Source organism: Amblyomma americanum, chromosome 11 (genome assembly GCF_052857255.1).
Source record: "Amblyomma americanum isolate KBUSLIRL-KWMA chromosome 11, ASM5285725v1, whole genome shotgun sequence".
Lineage (NCBI taxonomy): Eukaryota > Metazoa > Arthropoda > Arachnida > Ixodida > Ixodidae > Amblyomma > Amblyomma americanum.
Window position 1 is genome coordinate 56,280,346 of NC_135507.1, and position 19,310 is coordinate 56,299,655.

General features: G+C 50.6%; 1 long non-coding RNA gene across 1 annotated transcript in view; it reads right to left on the reverse strand.

Moving 5' to 3' along the window:
* LOC144111508 (uncharacterized) overlaps positions 1-19,310 on the reverse strand; it is a 653,424-nt gene that overhangs the window by 439,127 nt on the left and 194,987 nt on the right. The window contains exon 2 of the long non-coding RNA XR_013310070.1: positions 16,854-17,028. This is a non-coding gene — a long non-coding RNA (uncharacterized LOC144111508). The remainder of the gene's footprint in view (positions 1-16,853; positions 17,029-19,310) is intronic.

Below are 19,310 nucleotides of genomic sequence, written 5' to 3' on the forward strand. Positions count from 1 at the left end.
CGTCAATAATCACACAAGAATAGACTTTGACAATTATATGCAGTACAACAGACGACAAACTCGGCACGAACTGAGTTGTTCGCAGAAATTTTGCTGCCTGCCTGCAGGCCTTTTTTATTTTCCTCTTATTTTCGTTGTTGACAAAGAACTGTGCAATTGTATCCCCACTCCTCCCTTGGCCACCAAAAGGTGGCTGGCAGTATTGATGAAATAAAAAAATGAATATAAAATAAAGTGCGACATCGACAGACAGTCGGGGCCAGTAATACTTTTTTTAATGCGGCGGAGGGTGCGAGTAAAACCGTGATGTCCAGCTGTAGGCTCGTCGTGTGACGGCTGTAGAATGTCTTAGCAGAGAGAAGCAGGTACAACAACGAGGCAGGCTGTTTTGTTCGCTGCGAAGTTCCTTTTCATGAGGACATCATTCTGTACACAGAAGGAAGATAGTCCTCGCTTGAATGAAGCGAGGGGGTGAAGAAACGTTTCCTTCCAAGTACTCGATGAGGCGTTTATTGTCGGGGTCCGAGCGTTGCTTCTGTGCAAAAGAGCTGGGTCTGACAGGTCCCAGGAAGGCGTCCTCATCGTCGTCCGGCGGCAGTGCATCTACAATGGCTCGTGAGAGGCAATCGACGTCAGGGTGCTTGCGTCCGGACTTGTAAACGAAGGTGACGTCAAATTCATGGAGGCGCAGACTCTATTGAGCGAGGCGGCCAGAGGGGTCATTCAAATTGCCAAGCCAGCACAGCGCGTGGTGATCGCTGACCACCTTGAACGGTCGTCCGTACAGGTAGGGGCGGAGTTTTGGCGTAGCGCAGATGATGGCAAGGCATTCCCTATCTGTCGAGTAGTTAGCCTCGGTCTTCTAGCGTATGTGATGACTTTTTCCAGCCCGTCGCTTTTTTTAATGAGAACGGCACCTATTCCCACGCTGCTTTCGTCGGTATGAATTTCAGTATGGTCGTTTTCTTTAAAATGGAGGAGGATCTGTGGGGACTGTAAACGACGCTGAAGTTCTTTGAAGGTTCCTCCTAGCGGCACTTCCCATTTAAATGGCACGTCTCTCTTCTTCAGTTGGGTCAGGTGCTCGGCGATGCGCGAGTTTTCCACAAATGACTGTTAATATGCGCACAGTCCGTGGAGTCTGCGCACGGCTTACTTATCGGCCGGCGGTGGAAACTGTTCAATAGCAGCTTTTTTTTGTTGGTCTGGACGAACTCCCCCCTTGCTAACGATGTGGCCTAGAAACAGCAACTCTTCGTAGGCAAAGTCGCACTTCTCTGTTTTAAAGGTTAGGCCAGAGGAATTGATGGCGTCTAGTACAGAGTCGATCACACTTGTCTAGAGTGCTCGAGAGGTGCCATCTTGGGAGGGTATAAAGCGGAATTCTAAAGCACATATTGACTTTCACTGATAGTGGTTGCGCTGGAGAGCAACAAAATAGACACCTGAATCGCACAGGCACCAGCGCCTTACCGCTAGCAAAGCAGGTGCGAAAAGATTTCACTTCATTTGCTCCGCAGCACACCGCCCGAGCGCTCTAGACAATTGTGATCGAATCTGTACTGTTCCAAGTCTTTTGAGTTCCTCTAGAAAGTTCGAGGCAAAGACAACGACGTCATCTAAATATACCAGACAAATTTTCCACTTCAGGCCTGCCAGCCCAGTATCAATTACTAGCTGAAAAGTCGCTGGCGCGGAGCTGAGACCAAGTGGACTCAAAGAGTCAATCGAGAGTGATGAATGCTGTCTTCTCGCTATGTTTTCCGTCAATCTCAATTTGCCAGTAGCCGCTCTTGAGGTCCATCGATGAGAAATACTTGGCGTTGTAGAGCCGATCCAGTGTGTCGTCGATGCGGGGGAGGGTGTAGACGTGCTTATTTGTTATGTTGTTCAGCGGCGGTAACCAACGCAGAATCGAAGTGCGTTGTCTTTCTTTCTCACTAGAGCAAACGGTGTCGCCCATTGGCTGTTTGAAGGCGGGATAACGCCGTTTCGAAGCATTTCTTCTACTTGGTCCCATATTGCTTGTCGTTCTTGCAGCAACGCACCGTAGAGGCTCTGACGGAGAGGTCGGGCGTGTTGGTCAGTTATAATGCGATGCTTGGCAATTCGTGTTTGCTGGACCTTCGGCGAGGACGAAAAACCTTCGCTGTAGTTTCGAAGCAGATTGCGGCTCTAGTATTGTGTGTTCCGGGGCAGGGTTGTGTTGATGTCAAATGTGGCCGAGTTCTTTTGGTCATGCGAATCTTCTGCGGAAGGGTCGGAAAGGGCGAAGGAGTCAGGTACGTCGGATATTTCGTCGAAGAAATCAATCGTCGTTCCTCTCTTAATGTGCCGGTATTCTTCGCTGAAGTTAGTGATCAGTACATCGGCCGGTTCATTGCGGAAATGTGTGATGCCTCTTGCGATGCTAATTCTTCGGTCTAGAAGACACTGCATGTTACCCTTGATGATGGCTTCAGGGTTAATGACATTCGTGGCGCCTTCGGTCACGATAACGCTTGAACGGGATGGGACACTCACTTTTTCCTCCAGGACACTCAGTACAACGTGACTTTCTAGAGTTTTCATCGAAAGAATGGCCTCCTCCGTCAAAAGCGTGATGAGCTTGAACGCAGGTCGATGATCGTATGATGCTCATTGAGGAAATCTATGCCCAAGATCACTTCGCGGGAGCAATGTGCGAGAACAAATGTCTCAGAATAGGTATGTCCTTTGAAAGTCACTCGCGCTGTGCATCGTCCTGATGGCGTAATGAGGTGACCCCCTACGGTGCGAATTTTTAGGCCGTCCAAAGCCGTCATGACTTTTCTCAGCTGCGCACCGAATGTTCCATTCATCTTGGAGTAATCGGCTCATGAGTCAAATAGAGCGGTAACTTTCTGGCCGTCGACAGTCACTTCTATGTCGGATGTCCTGGATGTTGCATTGCACGTCACCCTCGGGGTCGAATCACGGTTTCGTCGCGTATGCGATTCGCGGATGGGGCGTGTTGCCGAAGCTTTTCTGGGTGGCGGCGTCGTTTTAATTTGCGTCGTGGTCGGGGTTGTCATTTTGTGTGGCGTCGGTGCAGCGAGTGTAGGTTCTTCATGCGGCGTCGCGGGTGCAGCGTCTTCATGGTGCGTGGTCGGTGGAGGATCTTCGGCGTTTCGCTCGTTAGCAACCTCACCTCCAGAGGTTTCTGTCTTTAGTTTCCCCTACGGGGGCTGCGAGACCTTCCTCGTACCGCGGGTGCGTAGCTGAGGCGTGGCGATGCAAAGCGCGAGGTTGACGACGATGGTGAGCGCGAAAGGCGGATCGGTGTGTAGTCCTGTCGACGCAGGTACACGTCGATTTCCTGCGGACATTGGCCGAAGCTTGGTCGTGGGGCATCAACGGCCAATCCTCGAAGACCGATAGATCGGTACGGGCAGTGACGTAGAATATGACCGGCCTCACCGCCGTAAAAGCACAATGGTCGGTTGTCGGAAATCCTACAGGCGTCGCATTTCCTGGGGCTTGAGTGTCGTTCGTAGGCTGGGAGGGCGGGGGCTGGGAGGCGGCGTTCCGGAACAAATTGCTCATCTCGGGGAGGGCGTAGAGGTTGTCGATGGGGCTGAGGAGTCCTTCCCGCAGCGGCGTAGGTCATGTCCTAGGGTTCTGTGGCCGTCGGGGTGCCAAGTGCCTCTTGCACTTCTTCCCGTACCACATCCATCAAAGTCGCTTTTTGCGGCTGTGTGGAGGATGGCAGCAATCCTCGTAGCTCCTGTCAGACCATTTCACGGATAACTTCCCGCAAGTTGTCGCTGGTGGTGGCCGTCGTGTCCGAACGGATTGCACAGGCAGAGGAAGGGAGATTGTACTACCGAGTCGGACGTCGAGGGTCTTCTCGATCATGCAAGCTGCCTATATGAATTCCTTGACTGGTTTTGGTAGCTGGCGGACGAGGCTACAAAGGGTTGGTCTTTTACGCCGCGCTATAAAATCTGAACTTTCTGTGCCTCGGTAAGCTCGGGGTCGGCGTGGAAAAAGAGGCGCTTTGTTTCTGACACGTAACCGCGGACGGGCTCATTCGAAAGGTGGATCCAGGACTCGACGAGTCGTTCGGCTGTTTTTTTCCTCACGACACTGGTGAATACCTGCAAAAGTTCTTCCTTTAATAGCTCCCACGTCGTCAGGGAAGACTCGTAGTTTTCATACCACGCGCGTGCTGAGGCTTCCAGAGCGAAAAAGACGTGCTGGAGTTTCGCCGCACCATCCCAGTTGTTGAATCGTGCCACGCGCTTATATTTTTCCAACAATTCTTCTGGGTCTTCTCCTAGGGATCCATTGATAGTAGGCGCGTTCGGCTGCTGCTGCAGTATGATCGGGGTCGACATCTTTGGCGAGGTAGTGGTGCTCGTAGCGGCCTCCTTTCGCTGTCTGGGGCGGTCCGGCAGTGTCCCGAACTCAGGCTGCTCTCCCCGGAGACGTCGATTGGCTCGGTTAACTGCAGGCTCGTCCTTCGGTGCTAAGCGCAGGGGGCTGGCGTCCCGACTTGAAGAGGGTGTCTGGAACAATATTGGGTACCCAGCACCTCCACCAGAAATAGCATAGTGGTGACGGCAGACGGAGCGATGAAGACCCAAAAAACTTCTTCCAAAAGAGAACTGTTTATTGGGCTGACTTGCGCCCACGACGGACTGAATCACATGGCAGCAGCGAAGCGACAAGCATGCTCGGTGGTCGTCGAACAGAATGCCCGCCGCTGTCGGCTGTGCTAAATTTAAAGCTGATAGCGAACGTTCGAGATAAAGCGTGCAGAGCTACTAAAACATTCCGGAACAACATAGAATCAGCTTTGCCTGGCTGCGATCAGTCGAGATAAATCTAGTTGCTTCTTGTGTCGCAAAAAAAAGCGATAAATATGCGTTGCGGCAGATTGGAAGAAGGAACAAACACTGCAAACATTCGCGACAGTATATACTTTACCAATTGTAAGAGGCATGCGGTAGACTTGCAGGGGGAGTATTTAGTAAGTCTTACAGCAGTTTCTACAGTGCTGGCACTTTTCATTTCTTACATCGCTGTAATATGCTAGCACAGGGTAGAAAGCTTGTAACTGAACAGAAAAATGAATGGCCATGCTATGTCTTAGCCACATTATTAGTACCATAAAATATATGTTTCGAAAAAGGAACTCCTCATATTTAAGTCAGCTTTTCATTCTTAGTGTAAGACTGGCCTTCGGCTCTAGAATCTTCAAAGGCTGGCGCTCAACGAAGACGACGACGAGACGCGCCGAACACTCCGATGATCGAGCGCCGAACGCTCGGTCCCTCGTGCGTGCTCTGGACTGAACGCTGTCTCTGGTATGTGCCTGGACGATAGCGATGGTTGTTCGTGACGCTGTGCTTTTGAAGACGTTTCTTATTACAAGTGGTGGAGGTGCCAACGATCCCCTCGCCGTGAAGCTTCGCACCCTCGCATTGCCTACCGCCTCTGCAATGCCTGAGACTGAGACCGTTACCCAAACCGCTTCAACGCTTCCGTCGGCTGTCTTCTATTCCGGCCCTGCGCGGCAGCGTGACCCGACCATCTTCAGCGGCACAGATGACACGGATGTGGAGGATTGGTTGGCCTCCTATGAACGCGTAAGCGCATATAATAAGTGGGACGATAGCGTCACGCTCACCAGCGTTATCTTTTATCTGAGCGACGTAGCCAATATCTGGTTTCGAAACCACGAGGCTGACATCTCAAGCTGGGCAGCCCTAAAAACCAGTCTCACAGAAGTCTTTGGCCGTACCGCAGTGCGAAAGCTTCGAGCCGAGCAACGCTTGCGAAGTCGGGCCCAGAAAAACCGGTTAAAACATCACCAGTTATATAGAAGATGTCGTCCTCCTCTGCAAGAGTGTCAACCCTTCTATGAGCGAGGTCGGCAAGATCAGCCACATTATGAAAGGCATTGAGGATGATGCCTTCCAGATGCTCGTCGCTAAAGATCCCCAAACAGTCTTCGGTGTCATCGGCTACTGCCAAAGCTTCAATGAGCTGCGCAAACAGCGCCTTTCTACCCGGTGTAGAGGCTTTCAGGAGGCCGCACTTTGCAGCTTGGCTCTCCCTGGGGAAGGTGCTTTGGACAAACAGTCATTCCTTTAGAGCATCCGGCAGTTTGTACGTGAGGAACGCCAGCTATCTTTGTCTACCTGCCCGCCTACGCCTGCGCCGTCGCTCGCTCCCAACCTACAGCGTGTTATCGAGGAGCAGGTCGCTGAACTCCTACCAGCTCTTTCTCAGCCACCCCCTGATCGCGGCTCCTCTGACGTACGCCGATGCCTTGGTGCGGTCGCGGCCCCCACCTGCTGACACAGTCCACAGGCCACCTACCCGGCAGTTACAACCCCAGCGACCTGCAACCACACCTTACCATCCGGTTGCCCGCCCCGTATCACAGCCGCAGCCTCTCAACCCCTGGCGCACACAAGACAACGCCCTATTTGATACGCCTGTGGCGTCGCTGGTCACGTGGCTCGTTTGTGTCGCAGTCGTGACCACCCTCCCTACGATTATAGGCGTGAGCCGATGTACGACCTTCCGCCGTCGTCCTCGCCTGCGTCACACTTGCCGCCTCCGGATTCTTCTTCTCCTAGTTACTATCCCCTCTCCACCGCTCGCCGTCTCCTGGCCGTCGTTCCCGTTTTTCAATGCTCCGTCGCCAACCCCCCGTCCACGCGGAAAACTAACCACCGCAGTTCCGGAGGCAAGAACTGCGTCACCAGCGACTCATTCAAAACCTGTTTCTGCGTCTGCCAATATTATTACCGCTTTCGTTGAGAGAGACACTGTCGAAGCACTTGTTGACACTGGCGCAGCCGTTTCTGCTCTGAGCCACGTCACACCCTCTGTCGTAGACTCAAAAAAGTGACTATGCCCCTTCCTCCTGTTTCTCTCCGCGCGGCCAGCGCTCAGGACATTCGACCGTTAGCTGCATGCACCGCCCGCCTGCTCATCGGGAACGTTCCCTACATAATCGAGTTCATCGTCCTCGCCCGCGCCTCTCACGACGTTATCCTTGGTTGGGACTTCCTCTCCACACATCAGGCCGTTATTGACTGCGTCCGTGCTCAGCTTCACTTGTCGCCGTACAGTGACGCCCCCTTGGACGTAACCGGTGCTGCTATCGCTACTGTGGTCGTCTCAGACGAAGCAGACGTTCCGCCTTTCTCTTCAGTGCTGGTGCCTTTTCTTGTGCTGCGCTCTCGGTGCAACTGTCACTTATACCCCCTCTTTACGATGCGCTGACCAGAAATCTGTTTTGCTGCCTCATGCTGTGCTGACAATTGTTCGTGGCTCCAGCGCTATTTATGTGGCCAACCCGTTCTCCTGCCCTACCACTTTACTCCGTGACCAGTCGCTTGGTAGTGTTGCCTTTCTCGATCCCGCCTCCGCATACCCCCTCGTTGATAGCGCGGCCGGCCTTCACGTCAGCGCGATTACGCTTGTTCCCGTCACGAATCAGTCGTCTGTCGATATCTTCCACCGTTCCGTCGATGCCGCCCTGACGTCTACCCAACGAGGCCAACTTTTCTCCGTTCTGCAGCGTTTTCAAGCTTCGTTTGACTACCAGCAACCTTCCTTGGGCCGCGCTACCACCGTTACCCACTGTATTGACACTGGAACCCATGCCCCTTTGCGCCAACGTCCGTACCGCGTGTCAGCCGCTGAGCGCCGCATCATTGACGACCAGGTGACCGACATGCTCCAGCATCACGTGATACAGCCGTCACACAGCCCGTGTGCTTCGCCAGTGGTTCTGGTCAAGAAAAAAGACGGTTCCATCCAATTCTGCGTGGACTACCGTCGCCTGAATAAGATTACACGTAAGGACGTCTACCCTCTTCCCTGTATCGACGATGCCCTCGACTGTCTGCAGGGCTCTCAGTTCTTTTCTTCATTGGACTTCCGCTCTGGTTACTGGCAGGTGCCGATGGCGGAGGTCGATCGCCCAAAAACTGCATTCGTCACACCCGACGGGCTCTATGAATTTAATGTCATGCCCTTCGACCGCTGCAATGCACCCGCCACATTGGAGCGCATGATGGACAACATACTCCGAGGGCTCCAATGGGACACATGCCTTTCTTATCTAGACGACGTAGTAATCTTTTCCCCGGAATTTCCGTCTCATCTTCAGCGCCTTGAGACTGTTCTTCTCTGCCTGGCCGACGCTGGCCTCCAACATAATGTGAAAATTGCCGCTTCGAAGCTCGGAAGCTCACCATCCTCGGACACGTCGCGTTGAAGGATGGCGTTCTCCCGGACCCGGCCAAGTTGCGAGCTGTGGCCGAATTTCCGAGGCACACTTCTGTAAAAGTCCTCCGAAGCTTCGCTGGATTCTGCTCCTACTTCCGCCGCTTTGTCCGCAATTTCGCCACCATTGTCGACACCCCTGACCAAGCTCCTTTCCAGCCACCACCTTTCAGCCTGGTCGCCAGCCTGCGATGAAGCGTTTACGGCACTCCGTCACCTCCTGACCACTACGCCAATTCTTCGTCACTTCGACCCTGGTTCTCCGACGGAACTCCACACCAATGCCAACGGCGTCGGCTTCGGTGCAGTATTCGCTCAACGCAAGCAAAGCTTTTACGAATACGTTGTCGCTTACTCTAGCCGGACACTCACAAAAGTTGATGCCAACTATTCGGTCACCGAGAAGGAGTGTGTAGTCATCCTTTGGGCGAACGTCAAATTTCGCCCCTACAAGTACGGGCGCCCTTTTGACGTTGTCACCGATCAACAAACCCTCTGCTGGCTGTCCACTTTGAAAGATCCCTCTGGTCGACTGGCGCGCCTGGCTCTGCGACTCCAAGAGTACGACATTCGCGTTATCTATCGTTCCGGTCGCAAACATGCCGATGCTGATGCCCTCTCACGTTCCCCTGTACCATCTGAGGCAGTGCCTTGCAAATCCGCCCTGCCTTCTTTGAAGTTTGAGTCCGCTGATATGGCTTCCGAGCAACGCAAAGACCCGTGGATCACTTGCCTCTTATATCTCCTCTCTGGCCAATCGTCTCGACCTCATTCCCGTGCCCTCCGTCGTCAGTCGCACCATTTCGCCATCCGAGACGAGCTTCTTTACCGCCGCAACTATCTCCCGGATGGTCGCAAGTGGCTTCTCGTCATTAAGACACATCTGCGCTCGTTCATTTGCTCTTCCTACCACGATGATCCCCAGTGTGCCCATGCCGGATTCTTGAAGACTTTCACCCGTCCACAACAGCGGTACTACTGGCGTGGGATGGCCCGTTACGTCCGCCAGTTCGTTCAGTCCTGCACGGCATGCCAGCGACGATAGCATCCACCTCACCGACACGCCGCTCCTATGCAGCCGCTGCCTTGCTCAGCGCAGCCCTTCGAGCGTGTTGGCATCGACCTCTACGGCCCTTCTTCCCAGCACATCAACCGGGAACCGCCGGATCATCGTTGCCATCGACCCCCTTATTCACTACGCTGAAACATCGCCTTTACCATCCGCTACAGCCCACGAAATTTCATCCTTCATTCTCCATCGCATCATTCTTCGCCATGGAGCGCCCAAAGAGCTGCTCAGTGGTAGGGGTACTGCCTTTCTCTCTGAAGTCGCTCCCCCTTCAGGAATTCGTCGTTCACCGCACCAGCTCCGCCTACCATCCCCAGACAAATGGCATGGTTGAGCGTTTTAATCGCACCCTCGACGACATGCTGGCCATGTATGTTACTTCCGATCATTTTAGCTGGGACCGCGTTCTCCCTTTTGTCACATACGCTTATAACTCCGCTGCTCAAGCCACCTCCGGATTCTCTCCGTACTTTCTCTCATACGGCCGTGAGCCTTCTTGCACAATGAACACAATTTTACCTTACCGCCCTGATGCTTCCGAATTTACAACTCTTTCTGAAGCCGCAACCTATGACGAAGTATGCCGGCAGCTTGCCCGGTCCCTCACATCTCACGCCCAGCAGCAGCAGAAAAGCACCCGTGATCCCCCTGCACTTCCTCCCACTTACCTTCCTGACTCTTTGGTCTGGCTCTGGGTACCCTCCTCAGGTCCCGGCCTTTCCTCTAAACTTGTTAGCAACTACCAGAGACCCTACCGTATTCTTGAGCAGACATCCCCCGTCAATTTCCTCATCGAACTCCTTAGGCCATCCCCTGATCATGGCCGCCGAGGCAGCGAAATTATCCACACGACCCGCCTCAAACCATACTACGACGCCGCCATCGTCACATCGCCCTAGGCCGCCAGACTGGCGCCCTTTCGCGCGGGGGGAATTGTAAGACTGGAGTTCGGTTTTAGAATCTTCAGAGGCTGGCGTTCAACGAAGACGACGAGAAGCGTCGAACACTCCGAAGCTCGAGCGCCGAACGCTCGGTTCCTCGTGCGTGCTCTGGATTGAACGCTGTCTCTGGTCTGTGCCTGGACGATACCGCTGGTTGTTCGTGACGCTGTGCTTTTGGAGACGTTTCTTATTACATTAGCATTGATCTTTTGCAAGTTGCCAAGGTTCTAATGTCTTCAGTGGCTATCGTCAGGCCCACTTGTTTGTCAAAGCTCCAGAGTACACGGTGGGCCGTGTCAGTGCAATCAAAGTAAAATCTGGATAGAAAGTTCACGCTTTCAGAGTATTTCTAGAAAAAAACTGCTATTATTTCCTGCTCAGGATGAGGGAACAGCATCGATGGTGCACATCCTCATTGTCACTGTAGGAATTATGGCTGCTCGCTGCTTTTTGGCGACATTTCATTTATCTTCAGGAAGAGCAGGCATTAATAGGCGGAAATAGGTGCATACTAAATTAAACATTGCAATGTACAATGATTTGTTGTGACTGTGCTTTTGTTATCCATGAAGCAGTGAGCGTTTTTGATGGCTGTGTAGCAAAGATGTGACTGCTACACTGCACTGCGTATAGAGATTTGTTTGCCCATGCGTTTGGATTTCTCAGTATCTCGTTTCCTTATTAAACGGCTGAATAAATTGGGCTTTCATCTTGTGGACTTTCATCATGTCGGCAATGTATTTTCAACTGGTGTTCAGTTTCAGTTTGGAAGATTTGTCTAACCGTTGTCTGTGTCTAAATGTTTTCTAATTGTTGATCTCATTACACTGCATTTCTTCTGAAACCAAATGTATCAGTAACATTTTATCAAAAGTTACCCTGTAATGTGGCTAGCAACGTGGCGAAAGCATTTTTATGAAGTCAACGTTCTTCTTTAAACATTATAGCCAACTAAGCCTTATGTTATTTAATGTTGTCCACAATTTGTACCATTCACTGAACGTTGAAGCAAAATTGTACGCTACTTGGGTCTAATCAGAATATCATCCCCCCTCGGATATTTAACATTGCGCATGGGGTTAATCTCAATAGACATGGTCACGGCCATTCGACATGCTAATTTGCAGGCATTGTTTGCTAACAGTAAACCAGACGGATCAGAAATAGGACGTCATGTGACGCCTTTAGTCAGCGGGCCAACGGTTTGTCGTGTAAAAGTTCCGAAACATCATAAGCCTCTTCTGTTTTTGCTACCTTTTAGCAAGTTATTAGTTCGTTTGGTGGAAGCCAACGCTGATGGGGTCATCCGTCTGGTCGTGTTAAGTTTTTAACCCTAAAATAGAATGTTTAGGTTTTTTCCCTGCAACGACTACGGAGGAACACGGATGTTTCATTCAGCACTGAAGTGCGGTCATTGCCTACGTTTCATCCAAAGCAGAAATGGTTCCATTTTCAAAAAAGAGAAAATCTACGATTTATGTGCGAAATTTCTTGCAGTGTAGACAACACATGCCGCGTCGCAAAGCTCGCAAGCACAAGATAGAGCTCCTGTTTTATTTGCTGTTTGGTTCTTGAACTCGCCAAAGAACTTGCAAAAAATTCATCGTCGTTATGAAACTTGTGTACGCTCATTAAATAATAACAAAAACTGGTGCGGTATACAGCCATTTCTGTTTCGCTAGTAGCGTCCAAAAGCGCACCTGAAGATGTATCACAGTGTGCTAGACTTTCGGATGGAAAAGACAGCCGCTGGTAGCAGCGCTTCATCAACGTTGTAGTGTTCGGCGCGCTGTCGCGTCTTTTTGTACATGTGTTGCGAATATTCCACGAGAGGGCAGTGACCTAGGCTGCGCGTCCGGTTTTGTTTTATTTTGTTTTGCTTTGGTGCACGCCGTTAGAAGAGGACTCATGCCTTTTTGGTCAGTCTCCCTATTCGTCCTTGCGGTTTCATTCGCTGCTCCGGACGGCGGGGCTATCTGCCGGCCTCGACCTTGGACCCCTGTCCCCTTAGCGAAGGATTGCGAGACCACCTAGGGAGGACCTCCGGGGGTAAGAGAAAACGCTGACATCAGTTCTGAGCTTTCCTATTCGTCAAAACTGATGAGCCGCAGTTAGCAGTTTATTTTTACGTGTGGAAAGGGGCGCGAGCATCTTCGGGGTGTACCTGCGAAGGGAGCCGCGCCCGGTTGCTTTTTTCTCTAACTACTGCTAGCTGACAGGCGCTCGGTCTGGCCGAGTGCAGAGGGAGTGACCGTTGAGAGCTGGTGGAAGGCGCGCCAGTTTGACTGTTGGGACGCGGTGTCCCTCGCCTTTGAGCAGGCGGTCGGCTAGGCCGGCCGCGGATAGTTGTGGCCGTATACTGACTTTTGTTTGTACTCATTTGTAAATAGCCTGTATAAAAGTTCGTTTCTCACTAAATCGCTTCGCCGGCAAGTCATATCATCGAGAAGCCTGCAAGCGGTGCATCCATTTTCTGGAAAACACCGGACCAACACCACCGGCAAACCTTTTACTGGCGCAGTCGACAGTACTGGTGCTCTGCAGCGGCTCCGAGGAACGGACGAAGACATCCACGGAGAGAACGACGAAGTTCGGCATCCAAGGCGAGATACCGTAAAGACGACAGGCTACGGGGGTACGAAGGTGCGAACCGCATCGGGCGTGAAACGCCGAAGACAAGGCCTTCAACAGACACAGAGTGGTATCCCTGAGCAACGGCGGCAGTTGGAACATTCAAGCGGACACGGGTTTCTGAGGAGCGGACACGGGCGCTATGGGACACCAGCGGAGGGGACACCTTGGTGAGAGGCCCCGCCGCTGCGGCTCATCATCGCGACAAGTGAGTGCCGTTGCGGAGGAAGTAAGCGAGCTCCTGGTGACGGGCTTCGGAGGCTGTTGGGGGCGAAGAGAGGCGACATCCTGGTGCGAAGCCTCTGGAACTGTAGGAGTCGAAGAGGGGACGCCAGCTGAGGAATATCTTGGGCGAAAACTGGTGCAAATCTGCGGAGCAACGAGGAGGCAACAAGAGGCCTCCGAGGAAGAGTGTGCTGCAGCCGTGGGAAAGGACGAGGCGGCATCTGACTGAGAAGTTTGGAGAGGTCTCAGGAGCTATGGGCAGCGACGCGACGGCAGAGTGAGTCCCCCTTCCCATTTGCTTGCCTCCGTAGCGCTCGAGGCGCAGGGTTAGGAAGCAACGGGTGCGATGGCCGCATTCAGGTGTTCGAGTGGGCAATACGCCAGGCGCGCCTTATGGTCCAGGTTGGACGATGTCAGCCTGGAATCCCTCGAGCGCGAACTAGCGATAGCCAAACAAAAGTACAGGGAGATGAAAGAATCTCTCCAGAAAGAGCGAAGTGCGCAGCAGGAGGTGATACCGCTAGAGCGAGCTCAGAGCCGATCACCCCCTCCGGATAGAGGAGACGCAACGAATCGCTGAGCAGTGTAACACAGGATGTGGTTAGTTGCTGCAGCTTGAAGCCGGTAACGATCGAAAGCGCTTCGGGCGAAGCGCAAATCCCGGCAAACAATGTAGAGATTGCTGGCGCTGAGTTGCCGGATGCTGCTCAGTCAGCAATCCAGGTTCAAAAAGAGAACAGCAGTCCCTACCGGCTGGCTTGGAGATTAGCCCCGTGGAGAGGAAGGCCAATAAAACCCATCGGTGGGCGACACACGTGAGGGCATGACGGACTTTTACGCTGAACCTCATGAGCATGAGGAAAAGGGCGACTGGCCAGGCGCAGGCGTCCAGTGTGAACTTTCTTTGCGCATCGACATGGAAGCGGTGCGTCTGGGTGTTTCACCCATGACGCGGATGAAACATCGAGCTCAGAGGTAGCGGCGTCGCTTGAGGCGCAGGTGTCGAAGCTGACTAGAGCTGGTTCTGAGACAGCGGACACGGGTACAAGCAATGCTACAGTGGAGACATTGCCATACGGAGGATCAGCTGGTGTGGACAGTGTCTGCGTCCTTTACCGTCAAGAGAGTACGGAAACACGTCCAAAGTTTGCGACGCACGCCAAATCACGGCACGATCTTGGCGTGCCTTTGCCTATGCAGCCCGAAGGACTGGCGTCAAGCGTAAAGACGCTACAGCAGTTGAGCACGCAAAGCATGAAGGCCTCAGAAAACATGGCTCTGTCCATAGTGAAGGCGCACAGCCTGAGTGCGCTGACCGCCAACGAGGGTCGTAAGGTGGATAGACAGCAGCGCAAACGGAATGTCACTGCGCTGACCGCCTGTGCCGCACCGATATTCGGTCGTAGACGGCGGGTGCGAGTGTTCGACCCGGGAGGACGCCGCTGAATCGTAGGATGCGTTGGCCATGCCCACTCCACCTTTAAGAGGCCTCGTCACGTCCCAACAAGGATCCGTATGCAGGTATGCAACACGGCTAGCCTTGGTAGCACGTCTCGAGATGAAACATACGGCTCGAGTAAGCGCGGATGCAGTAGGTGTGTGGGGGGATCCAGAGTTGGCAGGACTCAGTGTTCAGGGACTGCAGACATGGACATGACCGAATGTTCTTGTGCGGCAGTTATGCTGATTTTACCTTATGTGCTTCAGTGATTACCGACAGTGTGATATAAACTGCTCGGAACTGTCTTTGTTTGCATATTAAAGGTGTTTGAGCGCCCAGAGAATGATGTGCTGTCTTAGCTACAAGATTGAGAGTATTTGTCATAGGCACTGTCGTTAGCATTGTCATTAGCATTGTCATCAGCATTGTCATTAGCATTGTCCTCGGGATGGGTGTGAGTGTGTGACGAAGGGTCGCGGCATGCGGGCTCGCAAGCTCCTGTTGCTTGCTCGTGCAGAGGTAGTCAACCGCCACTTGCCGAACCCTTTTCGTTGTTTGTTGCCTCGGCTTATTTCTGAATAGATTAGCCGAGTCTTGGGGGGAAGGTGTCCCCATTCGTCCTTGCCGTTTCCTTCGCCGCTCCGGACGGCGGGGCTATCTGCCGGCCTCGACCTTGGACCCCTGTCCCCTTGGCGAAAGATTGCGAGACCACCTAGGGAGGAACTCGGGAGTAAGGGAAAACGCTGACATCAGTTCTGAGCTTTCTATTCGTCGAAACTGATAAGGCGCAGTTAGCAATTTATTTTTACGTGTGGAAAGGGGCGCGGGCATCTTCGGGGTGTACCCACGAAGGGAGCCGCGCCCGTGTGCTTTTTGTCTCTAGGTACTGCTAGCTGGCAGGCGCTCGGTCTGGCCGAGAGCGGAGGGAGTGACCGTTGAGAGCTGGTGCAAGGCGCGCCAGTTTGACTGTTGAGACGCGGTGTCCCTCGCCTCTGTGCAGGCTGTCGGCTAGGCCGGTTGCGGATAGTTGTGGCCGTATACTGACTTTTGTTTGTACCCATCTTTAAATAGCCTGTAAAAAAGTTCGTTTCTCTTTAAATCGCTTCGCCTGTAAGTCTTATCATCGAGAAGCCTTCAAGCGGTGCATCCAGTTTCTGGAAATCACCGGCCCAACACCACCGGCATACCTTTTACTAACTTACACAGAATTAAATCTAAGTTAAAGCATAAATTTGCGCTACCTTCCACCAGAGCAGAGTTGGCCTTTCAAAGCATTCCTTTTGGCGCCACCGTTTGGCAAAAAGTGTGCGGTTTTGCCGGCACTGCGTCGCCTTTTCTTATGCCTGGCTCAATCTCAACGTTCTTTCCGAGGACAGGAGCCACGGGGGCTCCGAGGCGCGCTTTAAATTCCACGCTTATTGGATGTTCGGGTCTGTCATGTGAAAAAAATGAATTTACGGCGCATTTTCGTTCGTATTATCTTAGTTCATCCCACATGGTTGTGCTTTGTAGCTCAGACGCCCACCAATTGTTCTAAAGCTTTTTTTTATAGTAGCTCCACCCTCAATCATAATAAGCGAGCGTTCTTTATAACTGCGGATGTTATAAGTGGGCTCGATAGTAACATTATGAGGAAAGGCTGGCGGCGGTTCAATTCATCCACCATAGAGGCACGCACAAATGCCAGAAAGATAAGGTTTCGTATTTATCTTGGCGATTATTAATTATAAAATGTTAAATCAGTCTCAACAGTATGACTGTTCATCTCCAAGAAATGCTGTTAAAGTTTGGATGCCAGCTTCACACCTAACATATTTTGACTGTCTGCTGGAAGCTACCGGCGGGGCTTCCCAGACCGAGGCTGCTCTTCTCTCGCAACCGCCACCTGCTACGACGGACACAGCCCGAGATTGCCGCCTCCCATGACTGGCAGGTGGTGATCACAACACAAAGTCACCTGACCTAATTGGCAGCTGGATCATCCCTTTCAGAGTTCTCGCTCACGCTACTCAAAACGACGACGAAACTAGCGTTTGCGCTGAAGGGCAAATTTGACACTCTCGCGCTAAAATCTCGATCGTCTCTGCAGGGCTCTATGCTCTCGAATGACATCTTTACTGAGTGCCATTTAAAGCTTCTGTGCAGCAGCGAACTTCTGTAGTCAAGTAAAATAACTTTTAGTTCAACAAACATAGAAGCGCCTGTGTAGCCGGGGTATAACTAATGTGCAAATAAAACATGTCCAGTAAACAGACAACGGTAAAAGGCATCTTACCTGCCCTGTTGTGTCATCGCCACGCACCTCTACAGCGTGAAAACCGAGGGATTTGATGTTTGATTTCAGGTGTAGTGCAGGATATCGATCGAGAAGCGCAACGTCTATAGTCGGTGACGAAAAAGCTATCCTCGCAATCGCCTCTCCTCCGGCAGTGTATAAGCGAATTGCGCTTCTATGCAAAAATATATAGTTTTTAGGTATTTAATTGCATCGTTGCGCACTTTATTTTGCAACAACTCGAAATAATTTATTTATTTATTTAACAATACTGTCAACACTCGTGTGAGGGTTCTTTCAGAGAGGATATAAAAACTTCATAAAAACAGCATTATTCACAAGCACTGAATACATCAGCATGAAGCAGTACACACAGTAAAGCATAAAATGGCACTTTCAAGCAAACGGTTAACCTGAGATTGTTCGAATTTATGCAGATAACTCTGTTCCACAACACACATTGGCAAGTCATTCCACATTTCAATTACATAGTGGAAGAATGAATGTCTGAAAATTTCACTACGGGCGTAGCACGGCTGAATTATCCGACTATGATTTGTTCTAAAACTTCGTTTGCCTGGTGCTTGTATGTATGCTTCCATATGGATACTTATCTCTCCTTCGAGCATCTGCAATATTAACTTCAGCCGATTTTTTTTGTCTACGCATTTCTAATAAATCCAGGTTACAGGAAGAGAGCATATTGGCAACTGAGTCTGTCCTTCGATGTCGGCAGCAAATAAAGCGTACTGCGTACCTCTGAACTCTTTCTAATTGTTTCTTGAATGAATTCTGGTTAGGGCTCGATACTGCTCACGCGTACTCAAGGATTGACCTCACAAAAGCTTTATATGAAATTAGACTAACATCCCATGTGGCATGCTCTAATTTTTTCTCAAAAACATAACCTCTGGTATGCTTTAAAGCATACCTCTTCTATATGTGTGCCCAAACTTAACTTTTGTGTTATTGTCTTTCCTAGATACTTAAACTGAGTTACGTTTACCAAACACTTCTCACCAGTGAAGTATGGGAAAAAAAGAATAGGTTTCTTCTTTGCGTGGTGCGTGTATGTTTATTTCGAATAATTTATTGCCATGTCGCATTTTTTTGCACCATTCGCTTAATGCCTTTAAATAGTTATTAATTCTTAGCTGGCCGTCCGTGTCTCTATCTGTAGAACAAATTAAACAGTTATCTGCGAATAGCTTTAGTCGTACATTTGGTTTCATGGCAGCAGAAATATCTTTAATATACACCAAAATTAACAACGGTCCCTGAACAGAACCTTGCGGAACTCCTGAAAGCACTGCTAGTGAGACGTACACATGATAATCCATTTTGACCACCTGGTGACGATCAGTTAAGCACGCTTTGTTCTATTTTACAATATTCATTTTATTTCCTGCTCTTTCCAGTTTAAAAACTAATTGATTGTGTGGCACGTTAACAATTGCTTTCGCAAAATCTACAGGGATTATGTCAATCTGCTGCTTCGCATCAATCATCATTGTCAAATCATGAATTTTCTCTACGAGATGTGTAGTGGTGGAAAGGCCTGCTCTGAATCCGTGTTGGTGCGGGTAAATTATACAACTTGTTTCTAGGTGATGAATGATGTGCTTCGCTATATTATATTCCATACGTTTACAAGAAATCGATGTAAGAGATATTGAGTGGTAGTTATTTTCAAGTGTTCGGTTACCCCCTTTAAACACCGGAATCACTAGTGCATTACGCCAATCTTATGGTACAGCACGGGCGTGCAAAGATTTGTGGAAAATAAGTTTAAGTTATCGCGATGCCCACTCGGCATATCTTCGCAGAAACTGGGTTGGTATGTTGTCTGGTCCATTGGCATTTTAGCACCCAAATAGAGGAGCTGCTGAAATACGCCCTCCCTTGAAATTATGACATCATTCATTTGACTAGGCAACAAGCGTTCTGAAGTAAGGCCTATGTTATCTTTGGTTGAGGTGAATACAGACTGGAAAAAGTTATCTACTATATGCTCCTTTATTATAAGTACCTGATTTTCATGCTTAATCTCCTCTATTCTTTCCTTCCTGTCACTAAAGTATCGCCAGTACTTTTGCGGTGACGTTTTGAGGAAGCGGCTAATTGTCTCATCGAAGAACTTTTTTCAGCTTTTTTCAGTGCTTGCTTCAGCTCAGCAAGAAGTCGCAAAACTTGAAAACATTTATTTTTCTTTTTACGTAGCCTTTTTATTTTACGTTTCATATGAATGATGTCCCTGGTGATCCAGGGGCTTCGGTGCTTCGTCTTTTTAACACGAGTTCGAATATACCCTTCAACGCAGTGTTATACAATTTTGTTAAATTGCTGCCATAACTCTCCTACTGCTTTAAAATCATAGTCAATTTCAAAATTATCAAAGGCTATTTCCAGATAGTCAAGAATGAAGGTGTCGTCCACATGCTCATAATTCTTAACGCG